Here is an 11468-nt window from a genome sequence, read left to right as displayed (position 1 = left end):
ATATACATATACATATATAATACTATATATATTACATATATATATTACATATACCTGTATATATATATATATATATATATATATATGTGGTGTGGTTGTGTGTGTGTGTGTAAATATATACATACATATATGTATGTATGTATATATATATGTATTTGTGTGTCTGTGTTTGTCCCCACACCATTGCTTGACAACCAATGCTGGTGTGTTTATGTCCCCATACCTTAGCAGTTCAGCAAAAGAGACTGACAGAATAAGTACTAGGCTTACAAAGAATAAATTCAGGGATCGATTTGTTAGACTAAAAGGTGGTGCTCCAGCATGGCCTCAGTCAAATAATCGAACGAGTAAACAAAAAAGAATATACATAAACTCTTGGAGTGGTTAGCATAAGAAAGGCATCCAGTTATAGAAACCATGTCAAATCAGACTGAAACCTGGTGCAGCCCTCCAGTTTACCAGTTCCAGTCAAACTGTCTAACCCATGCCAGCATGGAAAGCAGACGTTAAATGACAATGATGATGATGATGGATATATATATATCCACAGACAGACAGATGAATAGATAGATACATCTAATGGGCTTCTTTCATTTTCCATCTACCATATCCACTCATTTGGATTTGATTGGCTCAGGTCACTAGTAGAGGATACTTGGTCCAAGGTGCCATGCAGTGGGATTGAACCAACAGCCATTTGTATGCGAAGCAAACTTCTTAACCACACAACTATGCCCATACCACAGGACATATATAGATACAGAAATATATACATATATAATATTATATATATATATATATAATATATATATTATCTATATATACATACTGATACATGCATACATACATACATACATACATACATACATACATACATACATACATACATACACATACATACATACATATGTGTGTGCTTGTGTGTAGATGTATATTACGGCTTACATACATACACACATGCATTTATACACACACATACACACATATACATACACATATATATCTATGTTTATATATATTTATATATATACATATATCTGTCTATACACACACACACACACAAATACAGTATGTGTGTGTTGTGTGTGTGTGTGTGGTGTGTGCATGAATATGTGTATGTATGTATGTATGTATGTATGTATGTATGTATGTAGTATTTATGTATGTATGTATGCATGTATGTATGTATGCATGTATGTATGTATGTATGTATGTATGTATTATTATGTATGCATGTATGTATGTATTATGTAGTGTATGTATTTATGTATGTATGTATGCATGCATGTATGTATGTATGTATGTAATGTATGTATGTATGTATGTATTAATGTATGTGTGTATGTATGTAAGCCGTAATATCAATGGAGTTGAAATTTTGAGCATTTCAAACTGATGTTATTTTGACTTTTAGAAAAAAAATTGAGAAACAAGTTTAATTTGATCACATTCACTGGTGTAAATCATGCTATAGATAACATACAATGATACACAGGGGTAATTTGGGGGCGGAGATGTGAAAAAGGGCCAGGAAAAGAGGAATAAGTAGAGTGAAAAAGAAGTGTCAGATAAAGAAAGGTTTAATTAAAGGTATATTCTATTGCAAGGTGGATATTTGTATTACATGTCTTATTGATCTGGATATAGCAGGGGTGGGAGGAGGAGAAGGATGTGGGGAGGAAGGGGAGGAGTGGGGGAAGAAAAGGAAGAAAAGGAAGATGATGAAGAAGAACAACAATAACAGAAATGAAGGGAAAAGAATGACAACCAAATGAAGAAGAAGAAGAAGAACAACAACAACAACAACAATAAACAGAAATGAAAGAAGAAAAAAAAGAAGATGATGATGATGAAAGAAGAAGAAGAAGAGAAGAAGAAGAAGAAGAAATAGAAGAAGAAGAAGAAGAAGAAGAAGAAGAAAGAGAAGAAGAAGAAGAAGAAGAAGAAGAAGAGAAGAAGAGAAGAAGAAATAGAAGAAGAAGAAGAAGAAGAAGAAGAAGAAGAAGAAGAAGAAGAAGAAGAAGAAGAAGAAATAGAAGAAGAAGAAGAAGAAGAAGAAGAAGAAGAAGAAGAAGAAGAAGAAATAGAAGAAGAAGAAGAAGAAGAAGAAGAAAAAGAAGGTGAAATGTTTTAAATCCAATCCAATATAAAATAGTTTGGGTGATAAGAACTTGTAACATAAGTACAAAACCATGTATTTTGAGGAAATTTGAAAAGTCAGATTTATTGACCTCCACACTTACATAACAGGCAATGTATTTAAGCAACTGGAATCTCTCCCAACAAGAATTGGTATTTTGTCTAAGTAAGATACCAGATATTAATGAAAAAAATTATCAAGAAATATTTTATTAGTTACTGACTGTTGGAAGGCAAGTCACACTGGAATGAGAAGTATTTGAACTCAGATCTTCAATGGACGTAACTAAGTTCCATGTATGACGCTCTACCAATAACGCCAATCTAGTATTGTAGCTAAAGTAGATTCTAATACAGAAGAAGCAATCTGGTGGAATTGCTAGCATGCTGGGCAAATTGCTTAGCAGCATTTCCTCCATCTGTATGTTCTGAGTTTAAATTCTGCTGAGGTTGATAGTACTTTTCATCCTTTAGCCCATTAAACATTTAAGCTGGCCATATCTGGCTGAAATATTCCATCTGTTGTATGTTCATACTGACCAGATCCAGACTCTCACACCTACCCTACAATGTTGAAACCTCAAAGCTACTAAATCCACCCACAAAGTCTTGGTCAATCCGAGGCTATAGTAGAAGACACTTGCCCAAGGTGCCATGCAGTGGGACTGAACCTGGAACCATGTGGTTAGTAAGCAAGCTATTTGCCACACAGTCACCCCTATTTTAAAATAGGGGGTTACTTTTCAATCCCTCTGTACATGATTTTCGGTGAGGGCCATATCAGAAATATAAGTGAAGTGGGTCTTTCAGTTAATCATCTTTATATCTTGTTTATTAAAAGGTGATTCCTACATTCAGCTAATTATAACCAATTAACCAATGCTTAAAATTGTGCAGGTGTGGCATAGATGTAGGTGTGGTTATGTGGTAAGAAGCTTGCTTCTCAACCATGTGGTCCTGGATTCAGTCCTATTGTGCAGCATCTTGGTCAAGTGTCTTCTGCTATAGCTCCAGGCTGACCAAAGCCTTCTTAGTGAATTGGGTTGGCAGAAACTGAAAGAAACTGGAAAAAAAAAAAAGAAATAAAGAGAGGCGGTGAGCTGGCAGAAACGTTAGCACACTGGGCGAAATGCTTAGCAGTATTTAGTCTGCCGCTATGTTCTGAGTTCAAATTCTGCCAAAGTCAACTTTGCCTTTCATCCTTTCAGGGTTGATTAAATAAGTACCAGTTATGCACTGGGGGTTGATATAATCAACTTAATCCATTTGTCTGTCCTTGTTTGTCTGTCGGCAGTTAAGAAATAAGAAACTGAAAGAAGCCCAATATGTGAATATGTGTGTGTGCGTGTATGTGTGCATGTGAGTGGATGCATGTTGCCTGTGTGTGCATGTGCTCGTACCTGTGCATGTGTGCATTGTATGTGTGCATGTGTGCAGGTATGTGTGTGTGTGCATGTGTGTGTATTTGCATACGTGTGTATCTATGTTCGTTTGTCTATATCCCCATATCTTAGAGGTTCAGTTTAAAGGACTAATTGAATAAATATCAGACTTGAGAAATAAGTCCTGGGGAGACAGCGTAAATCTGTTCAACTAAAACCTTTCAAGGCAGGGCCTCAGCATGGTCACAGACCAATGACTGAAGTAAGTAAAACAAAAAAAAAACAGGTATATTAATAGAATTTTATGACGAGTGAGTTAGCTAATGAGAGAGTATGACTTGGAAACATGCATCATACTTCAGACTTATTATGTTCTCCTTAACGAATGCAGAAGTATAGTTTGCAGTCACCATTGTTTGTTTGTTTGTCCATAAACAAGACATCTCAAGAACTGCTGGATGGATTCAGAAGACGCTTTCAGGGATATTTGACCTCATGTCTGGCATAAACCGATTAGATTTGGGGATCGATCAGGTACTGGACAAGGATTTTGGATTATTTTTCCATTTTTTTCCCTTAATTTTTGAGAATGGTCGGATTCATTTTTAGCATTCTCGTTTGTGAAAGCAGCTGAGTTTATTCCAGATATTCTCATTTTAAAAATTATCTCTGGCTAATCATTGAGAGGATGTTGGTGCTTGGTGGTGGTGGTTTGCACTCTTTGAGAGCTCTTGTTTGTTATTAAGTTAATAATAATTTTGTGTATTGGTGCTTTATTTGGGGAATTTATATTACAAAATATGGTGATGCATCTTACCTTTATTGTATAAAATGGTAGCAATACTTTTATTATTGATACCCTCTTGATGTCCTCACATCTAGGATGTAAAACAACTGGAGGGAAAGAGAGGATTGCACCAGACCCCCTTATAAGTACTCATTACAGCTGAGTAGAAATGGAGTAACTTGAAATGAAGTATCATACACTGCTTAGTACAAGAATTGAACACATGCTCTCTTAATCATGAGCTGAACACTGCTAACCATTTGCCCATATGCCTTTACACTAACGTAGCTATAGTAATAGAGAGAAAACCAGCTATAATTGTATTACTATAATAAAGAATACGCTGAAATTAACAGAAACACTAGAGAGAACTTTATCTGTATATATTACAGTGTTTCTATTATGCTATTAAATTACAGCATTTGGTTTTCATAAAGATTGTATATTTAATTTAGTGATATGCTCCAGGGACATAACAGATTCTGCTAAAAAATTTTCTCATCAGGTTTTCTTTCATCTTTCAATTGTTCCTTTATTTTCAAGCTTCTTTTCACCTAATTTATATGTAATGGGTGATTTGTTATAGTGTGTGGTACTTATGCATAGATCTATCTGTCTGTCTGTCTATCTATCTGTCTGTTTATCTATCTATCTATCTATACATGCCTGCATGCATGTACACCCATACACATACTGATAAACATACATATACATACATATGTGTGTGTATGTACACACATAGATAAAATACATGTATCATCATCATCATCATCATCATCATCGTTTAACGTCCGCTTTCCATGCTAGCATGGGTTGGACGATTTTGACTGAGGGCTGGCGAACCAGATGGCTGCACCAGGCTCCAGTTTTGATTTGGCAGAGTTTCTATAGCTGGATGTCCTTCTTAATGCCAACCACTCCGAGAGTGTAGTGGGTGCTTTTATGTGCCACCGGCATGGGGGCCAGTCAACATGCATACATATATTTTTTCTCTTTGCCAGTTTCATCCCATGAGCTGCAGCTATGCTAGTGCACTGCCATTATATATATATATATATATACATTTATGTATGTACATGTATATAAATACATATACATAACTATATATATGCACATATATATACATATGTTCACATACATATACACATAGATAGATAGATAGATAAATAGATACAAATATATATATATATATTTACATATTTACACACACACACACACACGTGTATGTGTGTGTGTTTGTGTGTGTGTATGTGTGTGTTTGTTCATGTATGTGTATGTGTATGAATGCAATAAAATTCTCTGCTATGCAGACACATTATATATACCAACATAAATGGGTTTGATCTGCTTTTGTCTGCAATTTAAAAATCCTCCTTGTTTTTTGTGCTGCCTGTCTGCAATGGTTATATTTAATTTTTTCTGTTTTTTGGAGGGTTTTTTTCCTATAGTCTCTTTTCTTCTGCCCTATGTTAATAATTCTTCACTATTCTTCTTCCTCTCTTCTAGTATACAAAGAAACATGAATGATATTAAAAGCAGGTGGGTTCTGTTTTATTGAAAATACACTAGCATGGCATGTCCTTTATTTCCCATTTTATCAATTTTGTTTCATATAATTGTAATTCAATTAAAAATTTTCATTTTACCTTTGTTTTTGTATTAAGCATGGTAATAAAAATTATTAAATGATTTCCTCTCTCTGAAGAAAGACTTCTACGTAATTTGCAAGAGCATTTTACGTACAAAATGTTTTTTCTCTTTCTTTATCTCATAAATAAACTTGTATATTTTTTACTTGTCATACTCACCTCTTTTTCTTTTTTTAATAAACATGATAGCTTTTTTTTTGTTGTAGTTGTTGTTGATTTTATTGTTGCCATTCCAGTTGCTGTTGCTTCTGTTGTTGTTAAACCTTTTGCCAAATAGCTCTAGTCACCTTATCTTGAGTAAAACTGTGACACTCAAAAGGAGAGTCCAACCAAAAATATCAGAATCCCATCTCTTCTTAATGCAATAACACTTATTTCATGACCCCGGGAAAGTCAATCAAATTTTTATGAGCCCCCCCCACACACCCACACACACACAAATCCAGCATTCCAGTAAAGACATACTTCAGTCTAATTAGAAACTACTTGCTTATTTTGTCAAATGTTGTTATATAATGTAGTTTTTAAAATTTAGGTCAATTTTGATTGAGCATATCTATGATTAAAGGTATTCCATCCATGGTAATCACATCTTTTTACTTCAGGAGCCAATATTGAAGTCTAGGTGACTTTTTCATCCTGTCCATTCTCAAAGTGGGCATGTAAATGGTACCATTAATGACCACGACTATGATGCATAGGTATCATTGACATGGCACCAAATGTGACCACAACTATGATGCACAGGTGTCATTTACATCAGTGCTACTGAAAGTGTTGGTCCGCAGACCGGTGCTGGTCCATGAGCCATCAGCTGTCAGTACACAGCAAGTTTCCATAAAAAAAAGAAGTGTAACATGATTACAAAATACTTTTTAAATGCTTGTGTAATATTGTATTATTTGTTTACAAAATAAATATGTGATAAAAAGAAATTGTCAACTTTATTATATACACATAGGCGCAGGAGTGGCTGTGTGGTAAGTAGCTTGCTTACCAACCACATGGTTCCGGGTTCAGTCCCACTGCGTGGCACCTTGGGCAAGTGTCTTCTACTATAGCCTCGGGCAGACCAAAGCCTTGTGAGTGGCAACTGAAAGAAGCCCATTGTATATATATATATATATATATATATATATATATATATATATATATATATATATATGTATGTGTGTGTTTATGTGTTTGTGTTGGTCCCCCAACATCGTTTTGTCGCCCAACATTGCTTGACAATTGATGGTGGTGTGTTTATGTCCCCGTAACTTAGCGGTTCAGCAAAAGAGACTTATAGAATTAGTACTAGGCTTACAAAGAATAAGTCCTGGGGTCTATTTGCTCGACTAAAGGCAGTGCTCCAGCATGGCCACAGTCAAATGACTGAAACAAGTAAAAGAGTAAAGAGAGAGTATATTATTGTTTCCAGTATAAATTAACATTACTAAGAAATATTACCGGTCCCTGGCACATTGGTAAAAATACTGCAAGTACACCACATCAGATACTTTGAGAAGCACTAATATACATGTACTGGCACAGCATAAATAAAATGAAAAACGGAAAGGGATTAGAAATTAGAAACTATTTTCTCATGTTTGTCCCAGGAAACTGTTTAGTCTGTCCTCTGTATCACTCTACAACTCTTAATATAAAAATATTTTGAATAAATTACTCAGTGACATCATCTGCATGAAAAGCCATAGTTAAGTCAGAGCTTCTATGTTTAAAGCAGTGAGTATTTAAAATCTAATTAAAAATAATACAGCATGAAAAAGATAATATTAGCAATGATTAATGATGGATTAATGATTAATTAGCCTAGCAGATACACGAGACAATTTCAGGCATGTTTCATTTACAGCTTTGGTTAAGTGGGTGCCAATATATTGGCATGATGTTAGACTGCATGTTGTCCCATAATGAAACCCATTCCAACACTGTTTAAATTACATTTATTTTTACAGGAGTATATTACAAAATTTACATCAGTTGCTTGCCGTTGGTGTATTGCGGTATGCCAGAAGCAAATAGACTTCATAGTTACATTAATAACAGAAAAGAACGGCTTCATATGAGAGGTGGGAAAAATACTCTGTTTTTCATAATCCATGATTCCTTTAATCCAGGGTTGAGCTGCAAACAGAGAAAACCTGTCTGCTTAAAGGTCTAGTTGTCTGTGTGCATTGCTCTTCACTTCTTTTCACCCTTCTGCTGTGCTTTCACACACTTATGCTTCTATAACCAGTTTTTACACAAGAACCTCTGGAACATGATAGAACATTCTGTAATATGGAGTGATATATCTGCAAACTGATTGGCTGATAGCTAGAGCATGTCACCTGATCTAAGTGTGGTCTGTTCCTAGTTTCTAAAGCAGTAAAGGTTTTGATTCTCGGATTTGCTTTTTCTTAGATCTCCACAGCAAAACTTATACTTCCAAAACTTACTGGTCCATCCTCGAATTGAAGTGAATACTAAGTCCTGTAACTAGTAACTGGCAAAAAGTGGATTTTCATGTAGTTGTTGTGTTGGTGCTGCCCTTGTTATTGTTGCTCCAGCTAGTACTGATGATGATGAGGAGGAGGAGGAGGAGGACGACGACGACAACGGCAACGACGATGACGACGATAATGATGATGATACTGCTTCTGTTGTTGATTTCCTTGAAATTATTAACATTTTTCATATGTTGTTCAATACTAGGTTAACCCTGATGAAGACGTTTCAACTGTCAGTTTTTTTTATATACAAGTAGTATATCCCACTATATATATATATATATATATATATATATATATATATATATCAGTCGCCATGGTAGATCGTTAGCCACTACACACATTTTTTTCTCTCCTTGTTTTTTTTCTGTGTCCCTTTCTGTAGAAGAGCCTAGGCTCGAAACGTAAAAGACTTTTTTTATTCCTGAGCGTTAAACTAATACATCTGTTTGTTTTGTACACACCTGTCTTCGTCTTTTGTTTTTTTTTTTTCGTAACTCTCCCTATATATATATATATATATATATATATATATATATATATATATATATGCATACGCACGCACGCACGCACACATACATACACACACGCACAAGTAGTAAATCTACAATTGCATTATTCATTTCGAGACTTACCTTTTTCAGGAGTAGGGCGTGATCTGAATATGTGGCTGCTATTTCTACAAGGGTGAGTGGTCATGCACAGGCTTTCTCGTTGATACTGTAGCTTTTGGTTGTAACATTGTCATCTTCCTTTGTACTATTATCGTTGTTTCTGTCGCTTTTAATGTTGTTGTTCTATTGTTGATATCAATTCCATTTCTAGTCATAGTGTTGTATTGCTGCATGGTGCCAATGATGTTGGCAGCGTCAATATTTACGTGTTTTTTTTTACTAATTTTAATCGAAATTTTCTGAGGAAAAAAATCTGTTTACGTTTTCGAAAGAAAATTCATTGACGCAGCCGACAGACATAACCTTTTGCTATGTCATAATCCCTCCCCTAGTGGCTACATCACCACATATTCGTTTTCAACTGTCAACGGTTTTGTTGACATGTCTGAAAATGTTTATCTACCCACCGAGCAAACGATAAAGAAAAATGACAATATAACTCCCCTATTTAGTTGGAATATGAAGAGATGTCGATACTCTCTCCCTTCTGACAATATCTTCTGCAAATGGAACGTCAAAAATTCCTACCTTCGTTGGGAAAATTAACTTAAACGAACGAACAACCATCTAATACCACTTGTGTTCCTAGCAGTTTGAAAACGAAAATAGTAATTGTTTCTAAGCCAGCAATTTCGAGGCGAAGGTGTTAGTCTATCACATTGAAACTACTACCTGAGTACTTTATTTTATTGACCACAGAGAGACCACAGAGAGGTAACAGGCAAGACTAACACCAGCAGGATATGAGTGCAGAAAGTAATGAGCAAGAAGAAATATTGCAATAATAATAATAATAATAATCCTTTCTATGATAGGCACAAAGCCTGAAATTCTGAGGGAGGGCACTAGTCGATTACACCAACCTCAGTTGCCAACTTTTACTTATTTCACCATCCCGAAAGGATTAAAGGCAAAGAAGACCTCTGCAACATTTTAACTCTGGACATAAAAGCGAACAAAATGCCGCAAAGATTCTATCAATTCTGACTCACGCCGCCTTTGCAGTAATACTAAAAATGATGATATCTTATATAGGTACCAAAGTCATCAATTTATGGCGAAAAGGCGTAGTTGATTAATTATATTATAACGGGAAGAGGTTTATAGATCACCATTTATAATGACGTGGTGTGGAAAGAAGAACGATAAGATTTGAATAAATTGAAAAAGTTACGATTTATTCGTCTCATTATAATAATAAGAGATTGCCAAAGGGATTGATGCTAATACTACAGTCTGGAACAAGTATTCAAATGATTTCAGTTCTGCTGGGTCTGATGATGTGGCTGTGGTCTGATGTCTGTTGCTGCAACGATGAAGACGGGCGATAAGAAAGAGAAGAAAGCTGTGAGACTGGTTGTTATCTGGTCAATGGCAGCTTGTACAAAAAAGACCAAGAGCGGGAGAAACTCGCGTTTTTATTACCATGGGTAGGCTCCACTGGAAAAAGTGCTTTTTTCCCGCATTGGGAACAAACTTTGTTGCAAACTCACAATTGGACTGTTAAAACCGACCAAATACCTGCTGCTAATTCGACCAACAACTGGGTCATGCGACTTGATACTTTGAAAAACTGGTGCGCCGATTTACTAGTATTTAAGGATAAAACAGCCAAATTGACAAGATGTCTAATATTAATAATAAAATTAATGTGTTCTTCTACAATTCCATCAGATATTTTTGCAATAAACGGATAGGAAAGATTGTTTAAAATCATTTATTTACAATATCTAAAATGTTTCTATTGAAGCAAAAAGTAGTTGAGAAGTATCAAGGTTTTAGTGAATATCTTACCTCATTATATTTGTGATTTGCTTGTGATGCGGACTTAAATAATTAGATTTACAGTAAGATTTTTTCCTACTCAGACCAACTGGCGCCAGCACAAACCTACACCAGGATCTTTCTCGATTAATCAACTAATTCACCTAGTTCACTTACGACCAAATCTACCTCGTTACTGTCTGGATCAGTCGGGGTTTTGTGATCAAGTTATAACCAAATATATGCAGTCGTTAACAGTAGTTGTTAGGTATGAAGACCAGCTGAAAGTTATCGGATAACCAGTCGTCTTTTACATCGAATCAGTTACAAAATATTTATCCAGTAAACCCTTTTACCGGGTTTTCAGGTAACGTTACGCAAAACGGCGACAAACTCAATTTCAATAGAGGACATTATGAACTCACACTAAGAACAATCGAGAGCTTAACATTGTTAGCAAAACTTCTCACTTTTCACAAATTGCAGTTTTTACAGTGCAGAACTCTAAAACAACTTCGTCTATATATTTCATTCTTCCAATTAAGTTTTTATCAAGAACATCCTTTAACGTGAATGCA

This window comes from Octopus sinensis, linkage group LG3, assembly GCF_006345805.1.
Source record: "Octopus sinensis linkage group LG3, ASM634580v1, whole genome shotgun sequence".
In the NCBI taxonomy this organism is placed as follows: Eukaryota; Metazoa; Mollusca; class Cephalopoda; order Octopoda; family Octopodidae; genus Octopus; species Octopus sinensis.
This window is presented reverse-complemented; position numbering follows the sequence as displayed.